General features: G+C 42.5%; 1 protein-coding gene across 7 annotated transcripts in view; it reads left to right on the top strand.

Annotated features, from left to right (window-relative positions):
* Nucleotides 1–23396, top strand: part of Med13l (mediator complex subunit 13L) — a 227010-nt gene that overhangs the window by 75480 nt on the left and 128134 nt on the right. Inside the window, exon 1 of one of the 7 annotated variants that reach the window (XM_085681248.2) lies at nt 11096–11114. The exons of the other annotated variants lie outside the window; for them this stretch is intronic. The gene's annotated coding sequence lies outside the window, so the exon portion shown is untranslated. Of the gene's footprint in view, nt 1–11095; nt 11115–23396 lie in introns of those variants that run through there. 7 annotated transcript variants of the gene reach the window in all.

Below are 23396 nucleotides of genomic sequence, written 5' to 3'. Positions count from 1 at the left end.
AATGATTACGTTTTCATGCCTATTTGTGCACTAGTAAAAGGGAAGGTATGTAGGGGTCTCCTCTGTTTTTAAAGGACACTCTCAGGTCTTGGTATGTGTCAGTGGGAGAATGAAGTAGGCGCAAGGAGATTGTTTGCTGGAGGAGCTGTTACTAGGTATCCCGCTGTTCAGACCCAAATAATCAACACAGAAACTGTATTAATTCCAACATTGCTTGGCCAGTGACTCTAGCGTATTCTTAGCTAGCTCTTACATCTTAAATTAACCCATTTCTATCAATCTGTGTGTCACCATGAGGTTGCTGCCTACTGGTGAGGTTCCTAAAGTTCTAGCATGTCCTTCTCCTTTGGCAGATACATGGCATCTCCCTGACTCCGCCCACTCACTCTTTATTTCTTGCCTGGCTTTACTTTGCTAAGCTTTGGCTGAAACAGCTTTATTCATCAACCAGTAAAAGCAACACATATACGGTAGGACATCCCACATCATGCACAGACACGGGACCAGGTGATTCGGGAGGCCTTGCTTCACCCTTGTAAACACAAACATCCTGATAGCGTCACCTGCCTCGCTGCTGTACTCAAACTGTGCTCTGTTCTTGAAAAAAGCTCCCCCATTCCTTTCGTGATGTGACAACTTTAGTGCGTAATTAAATCAATATTGCAATCGTGGCAGTTTATTGTCTCGAACGCTGGTGTGGGCTTGTAATCTTTACACTTGGGAAGCAGAGGCAGCGAAGTCACTGTAAGTTTGAGTCCTGCCTAGCTTGCCCAGTGAATTCCATGTTAACCAGGGCTCAAAAACAAATGAAACCTCAAAATAAAGGGAAGAAGGAAGGAAGAAGAAAGAAAATAGTGTTGAACTGGTTGTTGGGAGAACTGTTCCTGTTCAGGTGTGGCATTCTCTGCAGAGTAGTTATGCTGTACTGTGCTCTAATGGAAGAATTGCACTGGGAGCGGCTTCCTAACACCATTTCCGGAACTGTCTGCTTCAGAGGAAGCATTTTTACCTGAATATTTATCATGTGTTTCTGACTTTATTTCCTAATTAATAAGGGTATTATCAGTGGCCTCTTGGTTTTGATGCCTGCTTTTTGTCTTTTTCTACACTGCAAACTGCTTGCATAAGTATGTGAGGTGTTTTGCTCATGCCCCACCCCATATGTTCCCTGCCCCCATGTAAGGCTAAGTAACTGGGAGATGGGCCAGTTTTGTTGCAGTCCCAAGACACAAAGAAATGCCTGTGTCTGTTAAAATGGTCCCGGCTTCTTAATGACCAGTTAAACTTGACTTTTGATTCGTTACAAAGTTAAGAAACACAGTTGAAGAAAAAGAGAATAATTGGTCCAAAAGTATTACCAGGAAGGAACTGTATACATGAAGTTAATTAGGTAAAGGTTGGGGTGTAGCCAGGTGGCAGAGGTTGCTTAGCCTGCACAAGTCCCTGGATCCAGTCCTCAGCTTTGGGGAAAACCAACTGTTGCTCTTGTTTCTGTGATACACTTATTCGAAAACTGCTGATGATCGCTAGTACACTGACATACTTCAAACTAGTGATTGAACCATTCGTTAGTCAAGGGGAGGACATCCCTCAAGTGCGGACACTGATAGGTTTAAATCATTTATTGTAGCTTTGGGCATCAGAGGGTACAGCACATCAAAAGGCCTTCTTTCTATACTGCTGCTCCAAGACCAGCCATGGCCACTCTTGCTCACTCTTACCCTGAAAGACAGTGTCAAGCAAATTCAGTTGTAGAGCTAATTGGCATTTCTTGTGATTCATGAATTGGGGCAGCCTCCATTCTGTGGTGCAGATAGAGCTCCTGTGGGTGTGGAGTAGTGACTTTATAAGGAGGGGATGCGCTGGCTGGTTGGCAGGGCGAGCTTGCTTCCCATGGTAAGGGTCAGCAAAGAGTGACTCTTAGAGAGTGGTTCTTACTGCCCTGCAGGGGGACCGGAGTCTCTTGTTTTCCGGAAAACCTTGAGGCCTGTCACCCTCCTTAAAATTTCTCTGTATGATGTGAATTTATGTGAGTATTATGTGTCTGTTAGCTGGAGTGACCTCATTTTGTTCTACACCCAAAAGGGTTAGTTTTTCTTTTTGTATGGGTCACTCACTTGGACATTGTTAGTTAAACCAAGAGCAGTAGTAGTCTGTGGGTGTATGGGTCCCCTTTTGTTGCCATAAGGACAAGGAGGGCATATAATAAATACTGAATAATTTTAGAAAAGAGAGAGTTTGCTCAGATTTAGACACTGTTTGTTGGGCTGCTATAGCTTTGGGGGGAAAGATTTTGTTAGTCTCCTGTTTCTCTTATATCTGATTTTCACTATGTTCATGTAAGTGTGGGTGCGTCTCAGAGACTAGGTGATTGTAAGCCTCTGGAAGTAGGTGCTGGGAATTACACTTGGGTCCTCATGTGCTCTCACCATGGAACCTCTCTTGGGTTAGCAGCTGTTTTCACAGCACTTCTGCTTGGCTAGCCACACTGACTTCTGCTTCTTTGCATTGCAGTTGGTTGAATTCATCTTCCCTGTAGCTTGGAGGCTCTTTTGAGGCATGAAGTTTGTATTTATCATTAATGCTTAGGTTCCAGGATCTTATCAATGAATATACAGTGAAACATTTGTTGATTTTAATTGTTCTATAGGTCTACGAGAGCTTAGTTTGTAAAGTGTTTGCCATTGCATTCGGATGCCCCAAGTTACATCTTCAGAATACGCATGGTAGAAGTAGAGAACTGATTCTATTTTATTAGGGGATACTTTTGGGAACAGCACTTTGAGGTTCTTTATGTTAGTTATATAGCTCAAAAAATTTGAGGGATTTGTACTGTGAGTTTTCCAAAAAGTTTGAGTGATGCTTTCAAAATGTGTTCCCCAAATCACATGTGCCCACAGCAAAGTCCTACAAGCTGCTTGTGTATGGAGACGGTCCGAGCCCGCCTTCACCTGTTTTAGATGGATGCCATATTATGGACGGGATTCTTCTGCTTAAGCAGTTTGCAGACTCTGAGTCTAGTCTGGTGGAGTTAGTGTCTGACGGTGTTGAGGGTCTTGCCCAGCTTCACACAGCTAATAGAGAAATAGAGTCCACGGGGGAGGGGGTGGCTGGAGTTCCCTCTGCTTTGCTCTGCCAGGCATGGCTCGGGTGACTGTTGTCCTCTCCAGCCTCTTCATGTATCGTAGCAGTTGGCGGAGTTGGGATGCTTCTTGGCTCACAAAGACGGTTTCCTGTTGACTAAGTTTGCCACATGCAGTCATGGGAAATAGATACTGAACAAAGTCCTCAATTATACAACGTACTGCTTGCACATTCAGTACTACTTTTGAGTTAACACCTATTTGGAACTCCAAATTCTTTCCAAAAGGTTTAAAATTTGTTATGGGATTTGACTTGAAATGTGTTGATATTTGATTGTAGGATTTTCAGAGAACTCATGCTATAAATATGGTGTAAATTCTTTCTTGTTTTGCTTTCTTTTCAAGGTCTTAAAATGTAGTCACACCCATCTTAGAATTCTTTGTTGACTGTACTGGCCTTGGACTCACAGAGACACACCTGTGTCTGGCTCCTGAGTGTTGGGATTAAAGAATAGGACACCACGCCTGTTGTGAACAATTTCTTTGTTTATGTGTATGTTTATGTGCAATAGACGGAGAAAAGTGTATGGAGAAGGAATTAGAGTGTGAGTAACTGAGTAACTACTGTGTGACCTGAGTGTGCAGTGAGTCGGTGAAATGTACTGTGAGTGTCAGGACCACACCAGCTGCATTGCTCCACACCACTGTTCTGAAAGAAAGCACAGGATGGCACACTTCAGATTCCTGAGATGCAGTTAGTGTAAGGTTGGAGAGAAGCTATTATATGTGGATATTAAATATATGGATGCCCCTTACATGATATAGAATTAACTTTCTTTGCAGGAATAGTGTTCCCCTCCAACTCTGTCAGGCCTTCAGAACGCAGTCTGTAACATTAAATTCCTTTGTAGATGTTACCTCACACATACCAGCATTGTAGTTTAGTCCATTTCCTTCAAGTGTACAAAACTGAATTAAAATGTAAGTTGCAAGTCCACAGAATGGTGAACTTTAAGGTAAAGCAATAAGTGAATTATGAAATCTTATTTTTTTAAGAGTATCTATTCACCTCTCTTAATCTAATTTTGTGTAAAGGTAATGAGAGAAAATTGTGTTGTGTTATTTAAGCCATAGTAGATTTAAAATTGACTTCATATCCATTCTACTCCCTTTTCTATCCCTTTGGTTAAAATATATTTTGACATTCTCTGGGCAGCCAGCCAGTTCTAAAATAACTACTTTTATCGCAACAGTTTTTGTGCTGTCTACATAAACTGTGAGATTGGAATCTTCATCTTTGGACATAATAATCTTAGGACTTCCAAGTGCTTCGACCCCTAAGGTTTGATGACACAGGAGAACTAACTTCCTTCCCTTCCTGTAGTCGAAGGCTGCTCGTTTCTTTCCTGGCTTCCCAGACCCAAAGTAATCACACAGAAACTATATTAATTGCAATACTGTTTGGCAACAGCATACGTGTATTTCTAGCTAGCTTTTACATCTTAAATTAACCCATTTCTATTATTTTATATTTTACTACGAGGCTCTTGGCCTACCTGTAAGGTTCTGACTGTCTGTCTCCTGGCTACATGGCGTCTCTCTGACTCTGTGCACTCTCTCTACATCTCTGTATGAATTTTCCACTTGGCTTTACTCAGTTAAGCCATTGGCCCAAAGCAGCTTCTTTATTAGCTGATGGCAATAATAAAACATATTAACAGCATACAGAAGCATACATTTCTGAGGTGGTGAGCAGGAACTGAATCCAACAACTAGGAGAGAGCTGGTGCACACGCCTGCAAGCTTTCCAGCTGCATTTAGAGTGTAAGAGACCATGCCCAAGTGGACTGGAACCTGAAAGGCTGTTGACTGAAGGAGTTCCCACAGCACCTCCCCTTCTCTCCCCTCCTCTCCCCTCCCCAGCCTCCTTTCTTTCTTAGCTCCTAAATGAACTAGACTGCCTTTTTCAAACTTAGAAAAAGCTCTTTGTAAAAAAAAAAAAAATCTTTTTATAGATATTGGTTGTGGTGATTAAAAAAACAATTTATACATACACATTATTCTTGTGAAAGGAAGGTAGACTCCATCCTCTCTGTTCTAGGAGGTACTAGGATATCAGTTGCTAACTAAAGGAACTTTTGATTTTGTTTTCTGTGTTTGTCACAGAAAAGAAAGATACTTAAATACGAAGGAATCTGCCAGCTGCTGCCTCTTTGGGTTAATGCGTCTCAACACTTTGACTGAAATGGGGTGTTCTTAGTGCTTGTCTTGGAGGGTCACAACAGTTACCAAATGAGGTGATTTTTAAAGTAGCTGGTGTAGTACAGTCCAGTACTTTTAATAATTATATAATTGTACATCAAAATGTATGCTATGAGCCTTGACTCTTACTCCTTACCTGCCCCCTCCTCCACCGTTTTTGCTCCTCCCTCCTGAAGTACACCCTGCACTGCATTTCGCTCTTCTCTCAGAGTAACAGTTCACATGCAGTTTTCCCATTGCTTCTGCTGATGCAACCACATAACCTCAAGACTGTCACTGCCAATGAGCAGGACTGTGTGGAAATGGGCATTGTGTTTAAATCAGTGTTGATTTTCTCAAATCATTTCTTTGTGTAATTTTTTTTTTAGCAGAAATAATCTTCAGGTAGAATTCTTAGAATTAGTTCATTTCTTTATTGAAACACATTTCAGTTTTTTACCCTTTGTCCCCTGCACCTCCCGCGCCCCCTTGTTTGATGTTATAAATCAGCCCAGGATTTAAGATGAGCTTCTGCATTATAGTGTATAGGATGTAGGTGGCCATGTTTTGTCTCCCAGGTGTCACCCTTGCTTTTGCAGCTCGGACTGAGCCCATGCACTGTCCTGCTTGGGTTTAGGGTCTCTGCAGCTTACATGCAGAGGCTCTCCATCCTTGTAGTCTCATGACAGGCAACTCTGCAAACCATCAGCCCAGCCATCCACTTTGACTGCAGTCCCATATGCCACACCAACCTCCGCACCCAGGGGATCTGCTTCTTGCTGATTTCATGCTTGGGCACTGAGAGCCTAGTGTTGACACTATGTCTTTTCAAACAGTGAGTGTTTCACCCTGTCCATGGGAGCGCAGGTTGGTGTCTGAAGATGTGGGATCTGATGAGTGTCATTCTTTGCTTGCATTGAAGGCCATGCTGTGGAAACGCTGACCTACCCTGTTGAGAGCATTGCTTTTATGCTTGCTGTCACTTTAATACTAGGGTGCTCACATGCTTGTGCTTCAGAAGTTTATTTATATTGCAGAAGGGAAGAATCCTGAAGCTTTGATGGTCTTTATAGGGGGTGGAATACAGCTCTTTTAGGAGTCAAGAAAGAAGCAAGTAGCAGGGGCTGGAGTACTGACAGAGCCTCCTCACTGGGTTCTCTTTTCTCACTTGTGCAGTAGATCTTGGCAGGGCTGGGGCAGATCTGTGATGGATATGTGGAACTCTCGGGGGGACTAGTTAAGTCAGTACTTCCGAGTGTGTAAAAGGGAGAGCTCAGGCTGCTAATGAACAGAACATTTAGGAAGGGAGGTGGAGGTAAGGACGAAAAGCATGTCCGTTTGACTACTGGGGTAGTGCTAAGGCTGGGCAGCTCGGGTTCTTAGGCTACACCTTCCATGCATGATACTGTCCCCAAGCTGATGGAGCTCTTTTCTGACCCAGCTGGGTTAGACTTCTTGGTATCCTCAGTCTTGGATCCTGTACCACAAGTCCCCATCTCAGCCACTGGGCGAGGGGCAAGGGCTACTTCTCGTGCTGCTCTGCCCAGTGGGGATGTCCGATAACCAAGGAACCCTTGCTAGTTGTTTCTATTTCCTCCTGGAGGGGACATTGGAGATAGGATAGGCTAATTGCCTTAGAAGACTTCACTTAACTGTTCCTACAACATAAACACAGGACCCTTCCTGGACCCTGCTGCAGCTCTCTGTAGAGTGCCACCTACCTTTGTGATAGTACCATTAGCCAAACAACCATCCAACCTATGCAGCTACCTGTAGATACTGGAACGTAAGGGATGACTGTACTTGAGGTTGGTATCTTGAGAATAAACAAGCAGTGACAGCAGTTCCATGAGTGGGTGCTGAAAGAGCACTTCATATAGTAAGCTTCAAGGTATTTTAAAAAATATTTTACAGACTATTTTTAAGAGTCTGGTTCTTGTTATGTTGAAGCCCAGCTGAGACCATTCTCCTGCCTCAACCTTCTGAGTGGTGGGATAACAAGTGTGTGCTCCCCTGCCCGGCATGCATTGCCCTTTAAACTTTTCTTAGTTGTCCCTTTGATGTTGTGATGCTTGGAAGTCTGGATGCCTTTCAGCTTGACCCTGGCTTTGACTTGGAGTGAACACGTCTAACAAACACCACTTTCTCTCAGATGTGCTGAATTTCATGTGCACCTTCAAAAGTTTTCCCTAAGAAATTTGAGATTCTGTGTTTATCCTGTACTGCCTTCCATATTCTTCCGTTACTTACATTGCAGTTATGAATGTGCTCATGCCTTACATGCTTCAGTGAAAAACTACGCGTCATAGTTTATTCCTGCGGAGACGGTCATCACATGGGTGGGGAAACATTTCGTCTCATTGCGTACATTTACAGAAGTTGCTAACTGAACTGTAGCATGTTGCTAATAGCAACACAGAGTTTAAGAATGTCACATTTTTGGAGAATAAAATCATGACATTTATAATAAAATGAAGAAAAGTTTATGAAAAATAAAAGTTTAAGAAAAGCTGTGGTAGAGTGAATTGTCTGTAGAAGCTGCGAAATAAGTTCAGGAATCTCTCACTTGTTGAGTTTTATGAATGTGAATGTGCATGTATGGCGTGGAAACGGTATTTTCTAGCCACGTGCAGTTGTGATAGTCATTAAAGTAGGTGGGGCTAGGAGTTTAGCTTAGTGGTAGAGCAAAGGCCCTGATTTCGGTCCTCAGCTGGGGGTGGGGGGGGAGACAAAATAAGGAAGGTGATACTTTGTATCATTTTGTATCTTTATCATTTTACTGTATGAGAGAATGGCTACATGGAGGCTAAAATCACTTGGTTCTCCATTTTCTTATGGGTTCTGGTTTCCTGGATTCAGTCATATGGGGAAAACATTGCTAAAAATACAGCATCTGCTGGGCAGTGGTACACACATCTTCAATCCCAGCAATCAGGAGGCAAGAGCAGGTGAGTCTCTGAGTTTGAGGCCAGCCTGGTCTACAGAGTGGGTTCCAAGCTACCCAGAGAAACCCTGTCTCAAAAAAACCAAACCAAACCAAACTAAAGCAAAAATCACCACCACCATGAACAAAAAAGCAGTCTTTTATCAAAACTGTTTAGAGAGAACAAAGGGACCTGTGGGGAGAAGGAGTGAGAGAAGCAAGCGCTATGGGCGGTACTCAAGACACATGATAACACTTGTATGAAATGTTCTTATATTACATGGCATCAGCTGTGACGAACATGGAGCAGCACCACCAGAGTAGAGCATACTTTGTGTGTCCCATGTTGCCCCCCACCCCCGTCCCTCTTTTTTTCTCATAGCTAAGTGTGAGCTAGATGCTTAGAGAGATGTAGTGTGGCAAATGTTTTGCATGGTATATTTTTCTACAGACAAACAAGCAAAAAAACCAAACCAGGCTATTTCTAGTCTGCCCAGGGATGCACCCTAACTGGTTATCCAGTACCAGTTGCTCAGCCTTGAAATTATATGCAATTATGTGTGAAATTAGATGGAAGTTAACACTAAGTGGGCTGAGGAGGTTCTATTTCTATACTTAGGCGTTGTGTGTATGTGTGCATGTGTGTGTAAAACAAAGAAAAAGAGGCCATGAATTTGAGAGCGAACAAAGGGGCAGAGCAAGAGAATCCATGCTATAAGAGGTATTGGAGGTAGGAAAGAAAAGGACAGGAAATGATGCAATTATATTTTAACGTTAAAAAGTAAAATTTTCCCTATTAAGTAAAAAAACCACACCAACTAGCAATAACTATTATTGCATGTTTAAAAGTGGGCCACAGAATCTGATTTGTCACTAATTGATCTTGGCAATAAAAACCTTGCAGCCCCAAGCATATTGCAGGTGTGAGACTCCATTGGTGAGAGGATCATTCAGTCATTAACATTGTGGGCTTTGGAGCCAGACCAGGGTTACAGTCTTCTCTTCAGGGTACTTAGCTGTAGTCACTAGGCTTCATTTTCTTCATTTGTGAGGTGAGACATTAGAGCCATAGTAGGGTGTTGAGTGTGAGGGCTGCATGAGCTCACACATGGAAGGCACCTAGCACAGCACTTAGCTCCTAGGCGGGTCAGTACTTGTAATCTCCTGCTGACACAACAGTTGTGCAGGGCAGATCTGTACCAGAGCAGCCATGGCCTTTGTCGTTAGCACTCCTGGGCAGGAGCTCCTCATATGCGCTTGAGTCCATGTCTGCAACCATTGGGGCCTTCCCGTTATTTTAATAAAAGAATTAAGTGTGTCTTTTTATCTGAATGTTGTCAACTTGGAATGAGGAGAAATTCTAAAGTTACTGTGTAAGTAAACCCTCAGTGTGCTTCTGTCCGAAGCTCAAAAAATACCCTGAGGTCAAATGCTTTCTTTGCATTCTGATCCGAAGTGTCTTGCAGTAAGGCTGTGCTTTAAGCTAGAAGCAGATGTGTGTGCTGTCACTTGCATCCTGTGGGAGGCACTCTTGAGTATTAGCCATCACTTTTAGGAGAATGCATGTAACTTGCTCTTGGCCTTTGACTCTGTGTTGCAGCCGCTCATGTTTGATGTCATACTGGTTATATGAATTGCTTGTTCTGACTTGCTTCAGCTGGTACTGTGATTGTGGTGGTGATGTTGATAGTCAAGATGATGTTGTCTCTGTATGTGCTGCACAGGCTTTTGATGAGGCTGCACTCTTGATTGTCCTCATTTGATACCACATGGGCACATGCTGGTATAGAAAGGCCAGTGTTCTGGCCATTCAGTCAGATAATTCCCTTGCTTTTTTTGGTGGACACTTCGATCCAGTTATTCCCCCCTCTCTAGCAGAGTGTTAATAATAGCTAGCATCTATTGTTATTGCTATGCTGTGATGCTGTTGTCCTTAACACATTAAAGACTAATGTCATTAAGGGCGGTGAAGCCTGTATTATTATCAGTATTTTAACAAAATGATATAACTCTTATGATAAAATTTAATAAAAGTAATTAAAAAACAACTAGCTAACCAACCAACCAACCAACAACAACGACAACAACAAACAAAAAACTAAAAGAGCAAGACTTCTCGTGTCCACACAGTGTAGGTTCCACAAGGTCAAAACCACCACTGTCTTAGAAACTTCCTTTATGGAAGATGTCAGGTGCCTGAAAAGCCCCACAAACTGCACATTTCTCCTGTAACAGCTCATCCTTTACTGTGCTCGCTTTCTTTGCTTTTTTTCTTGAAAGTTTTAAACAAAACCTATAAACTGCTATTTCATTTTCATCTTTAAAACAACGAGCTGGAGAGTGGCTCATGGTTCTCTCCAAGAGGACCACAGCTGGCCTACCAGAACCATGTCAGGGACACGGACGGGGACACACACACACACACACACACACACACACACACACCTCTCTCTAAAAAAAGGCTGCTTTGATGCATCCTACTTCAGTATATACCTTTGGCAACAGGATATTCCCCAGTTCTGATTTAGTTACTTCTTTCAAATTTGTTGAGCTGCCTTTATTTTCTTCCTCTCCCTTGTTTTCCCATTTCAATTTAAAACTGAGTGTGTGTAGGCCAAAGATCAGCTTTGGTTGTCATTCCTAAAGGTGTTGTCCACACTTACTGTGTGGCAGAGGATGACCTTGGACTTCTGATCCCTGAACTCTTGCCCACATGACCTAAGTACTGGGATTATAGGTGTACCCACTATACTTGATTTACTGGGGCAGGAGGGGCATAGGGAGAGACCAGGTCTTGTGATTCAATCTTTCCCATCAAGCCCTTGTGTCCTGAGGATCCTGTGAAGGCAGAGCCCAACTGAGCATAGGTAAGCAGCAACCACTGTGGATTATGCAAACTGAGGGAAGAGTAGTTTGACCTTTTAGGGGATGTGTGCTTGAAGTTGAGGAGACTACCTGCAGACAGAATCTGATACTCTACCTATCTCCAAGCAAAACAAAATCTGGAAGTAACGTATTTTTTAATATATCTTGTTAGCAGACTGTGAGACATTGCTGCTATTAAAGATTGTTTAGAAATGGAAACAATACCATAATTGTACTATACCATAATTATGTTAAAATAATTTCAAACTGTGTCAAAATGATATATCTTTTCACTTGATTGGTGTTTAGCAAGTATTCACTCTTCACAAAAGTGTTTTGAGGCAATTCTGTCTGCAGGGAGTTTTTAATTCAGTGAATGGAGAGAGCAAGGGAGAAAAAAGGGGAAGGGGCTGAGGGAGAGGGGCAGCTATCTTCTGTATGGAGCAAAGGTATGCCTACATAATGTGCCCAAGGACAGTGCAGGGGAGGAGAGTATAACACTGATCCAGTGCGTAGGCAGACAGAGGACGTGGGGAGGGTGTCCTGAACCAACTAAAGCTGGAAGTGGGAACTGAGAAAGGGAAGCATGTAGAGGTGGATTGTTAATATGCTGAATGCCCCAAGCCCTGGAGCTGGACATCTGCAGAGCTGTTTACCTGCACTTCCTCTCTGTTAGCCACCTTCACCTGGGGAATTACTGACAAGGCGCACACTGCTCACATGATCATTTTACCCCTGAAAATAATACTTCCATCTGACTTTCTTAAGTCTGCTGTAAATTTATTCCTGCAGTTACGTTGGTTGTAATGCGTCTTCCTGTTGCTCTGTGGTGTCAGTAGGATTCATCATAACTATTTTTCTGAGGGCCATGCACAAATGAGTTGGCGAAGGAGTATAACTCCAGCTAGACAAAGGAGTTCCCGTGCACATGCTCAGTATTAGGTCTGCTATGTCCATCTGACCTTTGCTAATATAATTTCTTCATGGCACTTTTTGAGAAAGGGTTTCACTTTGAAAGAATGTTGTTTCCAGTCCTGGATGTCTTGGAACTTTCTGTGTAGATCAGGCTGGCCTGGAACTCACAGTGATCACATGCCTCTGCCTTTTAAGCACTGGGATTAAAGGTGTGTGCCACTATGCCTGGGTTTATAATACCTTTCAAAATACCTTTTCATCAAGGAAGCAATTGAAAGATAGAACTTGAAATATTTTTATCTACAGCATTGAACAGTTCTGACATTTCTATGTTAAGACATCTTTGATCTGAGCCAATTATCTTTCAAAATGGATTTCTTCATGAGGACCTTAAACACATTCTTTTTCAGTAGTTAAATATTTCCTTTCAGTGATTTTGGTTGTTGCAAGATGAAATTTAAACAGAGGCCTCCTTGAGATTCTCCGTAACCCTAGTTTTCTCTCTGAAGTGAGATGATAGGATAAACCTGAGAGGGGCGGGATAGAGGGACACAGTGCTGAGAGATATGGCTGCCTAGTTCCCACCCTCAGAATTGAGATAGAATAGGTCACGATGGAGAGAGATCTGTGTATTACAGAATTGGGGGTGGGGCAGTCAGAGACCACACAGCTGGGAAGCAGGAGGCTTCCATTTGCAGTTCAGAGATCTTTCTCCAGTCTCAGAGCTTCCAGCAATAATGATGGAATCCCACATTTCTAGTAATGTGTCCCAAGTGTAAGACTGCACAGACCAGGAAAGGAATGCCCAGGCTTAGAAATATGGACGTGAGCCGTGTCATGGCCAAGTGCCACAGGATTCTGGTGGAGCAGCAGGTAGCTCCTAGCTGTTAGGAAGCTTGGTCCTGCTTGTGGGAGATTGGGAATGCCAGTTTGGAGAGTTTAAGGCTTCCTTATTTGTTTCTTTCTAGAAATGTGGCTTTCCAAAATGATGACAAGATCTAGATGTTAACTGAAAGGAAGGGTAGAAATGGTGTGTTTCCTGCTGTCTTGGATTTGCTTTCCGAGACTCTGTTGTGATTAAGTGTGAGTATTTTGATATGCTGGCCTCCTGTAAGGGTAGATAAGTTCTGGCCTTAGGCAGACAGGAGAGGACTAGACACTTGGTGGCTTGTTGCATGATGTGTGAAGTTAATGTCCAGTGACACAGCCTGCATGGTCAGCCAGAAACGAGACTTGGCTTAGGGCCATATTGGCATCGCAGCGATCTCCACGTCAGCTCTAATTCCAATTAGGTCTTTGCAGAGTTTCTCGCAGTTAGAGCTGCCCTTCTGATATGTGTGACTTTCTTAAACACGTGAGCTTGGGGCTTATCTTATATACAGCCCTTTATAAGGGAATGATTCCTTCCATTTCTGTCACTTCTGTCATTGATATAGTTTCTGTAGCTTTTAGATTCTTACCTTTATTTGTCTGTGTGTGTATGCACACCACACCATGCATGTGGAGATCAGGGAATGTGTGTGGGAGCTGGCTCTCTTTCCTCTTCAGATTCCCTACCCTGCCCCGCCTTCCCAACTCATTTATTTTGTGATTTTATCATTCATTTTTCAGATTCATTTGCTTGCCACCTAGGTCTAGCCACTAAGGGGCGATGGGAAAGGAAATGTACTCTCTCCACTCTTAAGGAGCCAGTTCCAGTGTCTGGTTCAAGTTTTCTGGGTGCCTTTGTTACTGCTGTTTGTTTTACTTGTCACCTGTGTCCCTCCACACTCCTGACCTCCCCTGCTGTCCCTGCTACCTAGGCACTCCTCATGGCCTGGCCATGCTGAAGGACTGGGCAGCGAGGTGGACACTTCTTACAGATGCCGACGGACATCTTCTTGATGTTCACTGCTTGTTGAGTCACAAACTGACCTTTTGGTCACAGTCTAGGCTTGTATTTATGAGGCCCAATCCTTCTTGTAACTGAGAATTAGAAAGCAAAAGTAAACCAAGATGTACAGGTAAAGCCAGTCACACATTTGTTGACTACTTGAAGCCAACAGAAATAATAGAGCTCTTCAGACAAATATGTGTTAGGAAGTGAGGATTAGCTCACCTCTAACCACTGACTATGAGGAGAGTTCTGGAAAATGTGGTAGAGTGAACACTGGATGGGGCCTGGGCAGCTCTTCCACACATGCTGCTCAGTTTGTGAACAGAGTCAGAATGCAGGGTGTGGGTTAGAGCGTCTCAGAGGTCAAGTTGCTGAGTTGGAGTAAAGAGAAAAGACCAGTGTTCAGAGAGCACTCCACACACACCTGGGGAAAGAGTACAGGTGTGGAAACTCCTTCCTCACTGTCCTTCTTTAAAAGACATGAAAATCAAAGCAAGTTACTTTCCCAGACATAAACAAGTTAGCAAGTTTTCAATGTAGAGGAGGATCAACTTTTGACACATCTCTCCTGTGATTTTGTTCATGGGCAACTACAGTATAAAACGCGCCTTTCCAAACTGTTCCTTCTTTTTGAGCCAGTTGTTCTCTTCATTTTATAATAGTAGTAAAATTTATGGTTATGAAGACCAGCATCAGTTATATAAAATTAATTTTAAATGTTATTTTGTGTACTTCCATAATGATTTATAAAATAGAATAGTAGTGAGAATGTTTGAGAATTGTTTACATACAGTGAGAAATTCAAGAATTACTGGATTTCATTAAATTTTTGTTCATCTGATCTTTCGTGTGAATGAATATGTGCATACATTGTGCTGTTTATGAATAAACGAATGGAAACCAGGAAGTAGCATTTAAATTATTGTTAGCTGCTTGGAATAAAGCCCACCTTTTAGCAGTGTGTTTAATAGTTCATTTATCTCAAATTTCTACTACTGCTAAGGTATTTTCTTCCATCAAGGAATCAAAATTCTAAAAAATTTTATAACTACAAAATCAGTGTAGTATATAAAAACACTTGGAGATTATAAGAATTCATATAAGAAATGTAAGTTTTTCATTATTCTTGCATAAGAACAGCTTTGTAGTTTGGTATTTTACATATAGGATTTTGTAGAGAAAGAACTATTCGTGTTTACAGCTAGTGTCATCAAGGCATACTGTAGCAGAGCCGTTGACCCGCAGCTGCCTTCTGTGGTACACTGGAAGCCAGGGACAGCTTTGACCTGCAGGCATCTTTATGGGTATGGTATGAACACATGCTTTAAAAGTGGTTGCTTTTTGGCAAGGTTAATAACAATTGAATCTGTTGTTTAACTTTTTATTATTACATCAGTAATAATAGTTACACTGATTTATTTTTTTATTGTTGCTAATGTAACAATAAAAAGCTCACAATTGTTACACTGTGAATACTATGATGGTGTGTAACCCCTTGCTTGTTTCTCCATGTTTCAGAGTCTATATTATATTTATCTGGCACAGAACAGAAGATTCTCAGTTTGAATATAATCCTGCTAGTATGTTGCCAAGTGTTGCAAGCCAAGTTGTATTTTTTTTAGTATTAAAAGAAATGCTATCAGTGTTTTGCAGCTCTACTTTTCCCCTTGGAACAGAAAAGCAAAGCCTTTGATGCACCTTGAGCTGATGATCTTCTGAGTTTTTGTTATGACCAAACTAACTAGTACACTGGGTTAGTGACTATCAGAAATCCAAAGTTTGCATCGCCAGTATTTTTTGGCTGTCAGTTAAATGATTGTGTAGTCATTCCTTGTTGTTGCAGGATGCCTACATGAACACCAGAACCCAAGAATCTTCAAGATTCTGGTCTGAAATGGCCCAGCATCCAGCCCGTTGTTCTGTGTACCTGATTATCTCCGTGTGATTTCAGATCCTTGACACAGTACAGATCCCTGTTGCAGTGCAGATCCCTGATGCAGTTAGGTCCCCGATGCAGTGCAGGTGCTGTGCTGATGGTTGTACTGCATGCTCAGTACGGGCACAGCCCCGTCTGATTACTTTCAGTTTAGTTTGCAGTTGATAACTGCTTACATGAGCCAGTACATGCATCTCTCCTCTCACCTCAAAGTGTCTCTAGTACCTCCTCACACGTAGTCATCCTAACATAAACATTTGAAAGGTACTTGTCTTTCTTGTATAGACAAATATTTGCCTCCCTTCTTGTCTACATACTTAGACTTTCCCATTTTTCTTGGGCCAAGACTATTTAGAGCATGTTATCAAGATTTTCAAATTTAATTGCCAAGCATTTTTTAAAGCTTTCTTTTCAGAAATAGAAAATAGTACTGTTTTTTTTTATATATATTAATGATGGCACAGTGTGTGGAACATGCTGCTAAAACATTTTACTTTATGTGAAGAAGTGGTGTTTTTGTAGCCTCAGGCTGCATAGACTAACACAACATCCAGGAATTGCTGTATGTCATGACCCACAGCAGTCATGTAGCAGAAGGATCGAGCATGATTCCTGGGGCCCGATGGGGCCTTTAACACTGGGCCAGACCAAGCCCCAACCTATATTGGACTGCTCTTCAAAAAATCTTTTTGTATGTTGTCTTCCCGCCTGTGATGAGGAAATCTCTGTGTACATACTTTGGAGTTCTTTTCTTAGAGTGTACAGTGAGCCGGGTGGTGGTGGTGCACACCTTTAATCTCAGCGCTCAGGAAGTAGAAGCAGATGAATCTCTGAGTTTGAAGCCAGCATAATCTACACAGTGAGTTCCAGGACAGCTAGGCCTACACAGAAACCCTGTCTTGAAAAGCAAAAGAACAGCAAAAAGGGTGTTCGGTGATGTATGTGGAGATTAATATCAAAACTGGGTTCAAGGTCCCCATGCCATGTTTTCAGGAGTCTCCTTGACAGTGCCTGTTAAACATCAGGCATAGACAAAGCTGACCTCTCTGTCTTCTCTGGGTGGCAGTGTCTCTTAGAAACCTGGCTGCCTTGTTGAATGTCACCCCCATGTTAATGGTTCTTCTCAAGGAAGGGATGCTGAGACACCTTGGCAGGGAAAGGAGATGGAATTAGGAAGTGATGTACTGCGACAGAGTCCCGTGCCTTGCAGTGCACTTACCGTGGGAAGCGGTGTAGTGTAAGTGGAGCAGCCATGGAACAGGAAGGCTGCAGCAGTGCTGGTGCAGCTGGAAGCCGTAGGGCGGAGGTGCTGATGGTTTCTCTAGTGAGTTACATAACTGCAGCCGTGTGAACAGACGCAGAGAGACTGCTGCAGGTTCAGTGCACTGACTATGTAGCTGAAGAAAAGCAAAGCCCATGAACTCCCATGGAATGTTTACTTCTGCCTGAGACACTGCATTGAGGCACCTCTGCTACTGACTCAGCACCTCTGTTAATCCTTGAAAATCTTCCAGGAAGCAGCCGGGGCTTCAAAGACCAGACTGTTGTCCTCTCTTTACTGCATGTTTCTGTCTTTCCAGTTATCTGTAGCCTTAAAATTAGTAAGTGGAAAATTCTACAAATAGGCATTTGCTAGGTTTGTTGTTGTTTTTCTCTTTTCTTTCTTATTTTCTGGTTGGTTGTTTTTGTTTTATCAAGACAGGGTTTCTCTGTGTAACCCTGGCTGTCCTGGAACTTGCTCTGTAGATCAGACTGGCCTCGAATTCACAGAGATCTGCTTGTCTCTGCCTCCCAAGTGCTGGGATTAAAGGCGTGCGCCAACACTGCCTGGCGATGTTTGCTAGTTTTAAACCACATGTTCTCCTGAGTAGTATGATCCTGTGTTGCCGACGACAGGTTACCTTTTGCTGAGTGTCATCATACTGTGTGTACTACCTGCTCACCAGTCAAGGTGTTGAAATGCTTATGTTCAAATGACCCAATTTTATTTAATAATGGCCCTAAAAGATGATGTATTTGTATTGAGCATCTCTAATCTGATGAACCCTAAAAGTGTTCAGCATATAAAATCTATGCACATATCCACAAAACTCTGAATTCTGAAATGCTTGTGTTTCCAAGCTTTTCTGATAAAGGATAGGCAACCTGTTTAGCTATTGTTTGTAATCTGTTCCTAATTAGAAAGTTTATACACACACACACACACGCACACACGCACGCACACATGTTCTATCATAGAACAGAATATTTTGGATTTGTGAAGATCCCTGAGCTGTAAACCGTCTTAGATCATTTGTTTCCTCTTCAAATAAGGGGACTACTGCAGTGCTCGTTCTTGGCGGATCATGGCCTAGCTGAGCGTTTAGTTAAATTAAACTAGCACCGAGGATTTATACTGGAGATGCTTTGAACAATCACCCATGTTTTGGGGTAGATGCTTTCATCATGGGGACCTCATGTTAGGGGCAACGATAATCACTCAGGATTCCAGAAGAAAGGGGAGCTGAAGTCACCAGCAGTGTCTTTGTGACGGTGAGGAAGAGCAGAAGGAAATGTAGGTGACTGCGCCACTGAGCCTGCATTCTCAGCAGATAAGAATGTAGTCCTTGGTGCTGCTGCCTCTGGTTTAAGTGCCAGGAAGGTTAGTGCTAGGCATTGTTTTAGAGGCAGCCTTGGGGAGTGTTGGTGTGAGCATGTCTGAGTGGAACATGGAGCCTTTGTGGCAGTGGGCTTTCAGGAGCATCAAACAGGCATCATCGTGTGTTGTGCTTGGAACCCAGCTGCAAAGGGAAGCAGGCAAAGATACCCTCATGTGTGCAGGCTCCACTGTTATATGCAGTCTACTGACTTCTAGTGACTTAGGCAGCATTGACTAAAAGATTGGGAGCTGAAAGGAGTTGTATGTGTGTGGTCTCTGAACCAATCACTAACCTGCTTTTATAAAGGCACAAGTCACTCTAATTTTCTCTGTGCTTGGAAATAGTCTCTATATGGGCACACACAGTTTAGTAGTTTTTAAAAAACTAAATTGTGGCCAGCCTTCAAGAGAGACAAAAGAACAAAAATGTCCTGCCCTTTATCTTGTCTGCCCTCTAGTTTGATTTCATAGCGTTCTCTCCCTGCCCCCTATTCTGTCTGTGTGGAATGATGTTTATAAATCTAATGGAGGTCACAAAAATCACTTAATGCATAATTTGGTAAAAGTATTTTAGAAGAAACATGTCCCAGAGAATCGTGCACGTGAATCAGTCCCAAGGGGAAAGTGTAAAATATGTTACTACCATCAGCTCCTGAGACACACTGAAACCTGAACGGGCTGACTTAGAAGATTCTTTCAGTGGCAGAAGCAGAGTTTTGAATTTCCAGTTGATGACTACAAATGAGATATTGGAATGCAACCCATTCATAGCTGTCCATAGAGATGCTCAGGAAAGGAGCATGCGCGGTTCCTTTGCTCTGGTAATCATTTCCTTTTACTTAATTTGTGACCAAGAAACAGTTTCAGATTGTATTTTATGCCTCAGGTGCATGAAGCGAGGCACAACGGCTTAACTTTGTGTACATTGAGCCTCCATGTGGGTGCTGGGAATTGAACTCAGGTCCTCTGGAAGAACAGTCAGTGCTCTTAACCACTGAGCCATCTCTCCAGCCCTTAGTGTACATTGACGCGGCAGAATAATTCTTGGCCTTATTCATTTTGACACCAAGAGAGGAAAAACAGCATTCATTAAATTTCTCTTCAATCTTTTGCCAAAACCAAGCCACACCCAAGAGTGAACTTTCTCTAGGCTTGGAAATATAGCTCCGTTGGTAGAGGGCTTGTCTGATGTGTGGAGTCCTGGGTTCCAACCTTAGTTTCACAGAATCCAGGCATGGTGGTGTGCACATGTAGTCATTTCTAGCACTCTGGAGGAGGAGATCTAGGGAATTTGAGACCAGCCTGGGCTATCTGAGATCTTCCCCCACAAACAAGCAGGCAAAACACTCAAACAGACCTCAAGCCCTTCTCCAAACTTTCCTTCAGGCAGTTTTGTAAGATTTTCTTTGAAGCGTGTTCTAGTGCATTGTGTGAGAAAGATACTTTGAGTGTATGGGTCCCAGAACTGGCCTTCTCCTCCACGTGTTCACTAGAAGCTTCCTCAGACACTGCCTAGGAAGCTAGCTGTAATGATAATGCAATGGGGATGTGGCTGTTTAGACAGGTACTGCACGCTGAAAATGTCATCGTTGTCATGTCTTGTCAAGTGCTTATTCTACTACATGTAAACAGTAGAGAGAACAGACTGAATCTGGTCATGTTATAATCACTGGTTAGCCATTAGCAACTAATGTCCAGAGTTTAGCAGTCAGTGCTGACTGAGTCATTTGGCTAAGAACAGGCCTGCTCATTCTGAAGTAATCGAGTCCGAACCTGTGAAGCCTGTCCCCAGATGAGGTAAAACATTAGCAGACAGAGAGAAGCTCATGTGTGTAGATACAGAGAACCAGTGTGGATGCTTGTCTGTCCAGTAAAGACACTGAAAAGATAGTTCTTATTTGAAGAAACAGATGATTCCAGCATGTGATGAGCATGTTAACGGCTTGATTTAAATTTGCTTTGGATTGTCAGTTTGTTCTTATGTACACACACGCCTGAATTACACATGCTTGACTTTAAAGAAAGGCAACAAATTAATACTAGTTGGAACATTTGGTTGTTTACCCCTTGAAGCAGGGTCTTCAAAGGCTCGGGCCACCCTTAAACTCCTACAGCCATGTGTCTGGCTATCCTGGAGCAGCTAAAACCCTGTTTCTCTATGCACTTGTTTAGTAAGAGGAAATAGCCGAGTGCCACTGTTTGCCGGGCACTGTTTAAAGAAGTCTGAATCTGATTTGTGAATTTTAAGCTCTAGTAGGGGAGATAATACGGAGTCGGCCACAGGGTAAGAAGTACGTCATGTGCTGGCTGGTGCTGTGGAGAGTGAAGCTTAGGGGAGTGGAAGTCATGTTCACACCGCACATAAGCCTTCAGGGAGAGGACTGCAGCCACAGAGCTGGAGAGAGGGCCAGTGGAGAGCATATGGGGAGTGGGGGGTTGGACTGGGTGTCTGGAGACAATTCGGGGTCCCGAGTAAAGGAATGCAGAAACCCTCTGTCTCCCACACTGAGAACTACCAGGCTGGGATGGAGAGCAAGCACGGTGATGTCAGTAAGGGATGTGTGGCCTCCATGAGGTTTATGTGTCACAGATGACAAGCAGTTGTGTTCTCATCTCGAAGCTGTTGCTTGGATATAGAGTGAGAGGAAGACTGAACAAAACTTGGAGAAATGAACAGAGTATTTGCCACATTTACTGGTATTTAGTCATTCTTTATTTTTAATTTTATTTATATGTTTTTTTCATATCATGCCATTTGTGTTTTTTTATATATAAAGCTATTTGTGTTTCCTATTCTTATAGGTAAGATTTCTACAAATAAGAAATGAGGACTATGAGATAGTGTACTACTGCCACCTAATGTTTGCAGCCTTTTGTGTGTGTAATTATAGCTGGTCATCCAGCCTTGATGATAGTGGTTTGAATACAGAATGCTAGCAAATTAATTGAGGTTTATTTAATTGCCTTCTTATTAGGCTCCTGTATAGATACTTAACATGTTAATTGAATTGTACAGAAATAGGATTGTGAGTTGAAAATTAATTTTATTGGCATCTTGATCTTTATTAAATTAAATTCAATGGATATGTATTTGTTTTGGCCGGCTGTATTGTCCTTCTGTTCTCATGATTATTATGTTCTGATGGGTAGAGGACAGAATTAAAACAACATATAGTAAACAAACAAGAAAACAATTAGCAGATGAGGGAAGCAAACAGGACAGCAGGCGTTGCTGTTTGTAAACAGAGCCCGTCAGTAAACACCAGAACAGTGTCTGGAAGTGATGACCTTGGGCTGTGTTGACTGCACCCGTAGCAGCCACTGCTCCTGGACAGGAAGGCTTCCCCTGTAAACAGAGGTATGGGAGATACCTATCTTTAGGAGAGACTGATTGCTCTGGAGGATTATATTCTGAACTACCTTTTGTAATTGTCTGTTTTCTGTGTCCTTTTACCAGAGGTTGGAATTGAATGGGTTGATTTGCTATCCATTTTAAAACATCTCACAGGAAGCTGATCTAATACTAATCTAGAGCCGTATTTCAGAGGGACACACGTTTTGATTCTACCTGTCGTAACACATGCCTGCCAGTGACATCCTGTCACTCTCTAAGTTCTAAGTCACTTGCGGGTTTTTTGTTTGTTTTTTTGTTTTTGTTTTCTTTTGGTTTTTTGAGATAGAGTTTCTCAAGTTCTGGTTGTCCGGAAACTCACTCTGTAGACCAGACTGGCCTTGAACTCAGAGAGATCCACCTGCTCTGCCTCCTGAGTGTTGGGATTAAAGGTGCACACCATTGTGCCTGGCTTGTATAAGAAACAAGGATGCCAGCCCCCGCCTGCAGAAGGGTTCCGTAGAGCCTCCTATGGTACTCTGTGATCCTTGAGTAACACTCTGGGCATCTGGCATTCATCTTTGAAATAAAGTGAGAAACCCTTGTCTTGAGTCACTGCTGTGTAAGCTGTGCTGTGAGCAGAGGTACCGGGGCAGTGCTCTGACGCAAACCGCGGAGACTGATGGCCGCTGGGAGATGGGCAGTTTTACTCACTGCACACAACTTTTCTTCTGAGGCACATTTTGTTTGTAGTAGAATTGTAAAGTATACTTCGACAGGGCATGGTATAACACCGTCCCAGTACTCTGGAGGCAGAGGCAGGAGGATCTCTGAATTTGAGGCCAAGCTAGCTTGGTTTATCTAGCAAGCTCCAGGACAGCCGGGACTACATAGAGAGATCCTGTCTCAAAAAACAAAAAATGCAAAACCAACAACAAAACACTACCCTGAAAGCATGTGCAGAATAGTCATAGAATTTGTCTTTGCCAGTGAAGGCTGTCAAGATGTAAGGTCTGCCTATTTAGCGAATAGTCAGAATATACCCACCAAGTTTAATACTCTTTCCTGGTCCTGTGTGAAATAAAACAAATGAAAGACACTTACCTATTATTAAAGAGTTTAATATAAGTTGGGAAGGTATTTTTTCAAAATAATATTTCATGTTAACTGTGCAAGAATCATTTAATCTTTTAAAAAAAACTTTTGTTGTTGTCGTGTTTTTTATTTGTATATTTGTTTTTGTTTGGTTTTGGTTTTTCAAGACAGAATTTCTTTGGGTTAACAATCTTGGCTTTTTAGATAAGACTGGCCTTGAACTCACAGAGATCTGCCTGCCTCTGCCTCCTTAGTGCTGGGATTAAAGGTGTGCATCACCACTGCCTGGGTTATTTTTCTTTTTTAAAAATTTTTATTTTATGTATATGAATGTTTTGCTTGCACATATATGTGTATATGGGTGGGTACGTGTGCACGCACTGCATGCATGCCTGGTACCTGTGGAAACCAAAAGAAGGCTCTGGGGCCCCTGGAATTGGAGTTCAGGATAGTTATAAGCTGCCTTGTGTGTGCTGGGAATTGAGCTAGGGTT

This window comes from Myodes glareolus, chromosome 2 (genome assembly GCF_982192425.1).
Source record: "Myodes glareolus chromosome 2, mMyoGla1.1, whole genome shotgun sequence".
In the NCBI taxonomy this organism is placed as follows: domain Eukaryota; kingdom Metazoa; phylum Chordata; class Mammalia; order Rodentia; family Cricetidae; genus Myodes; species Myodes glareolus.
Note: the sequence above shows the minus strand (reverse complement) of the source record. Positions and strands in the feature narration are given on the sequence as shown.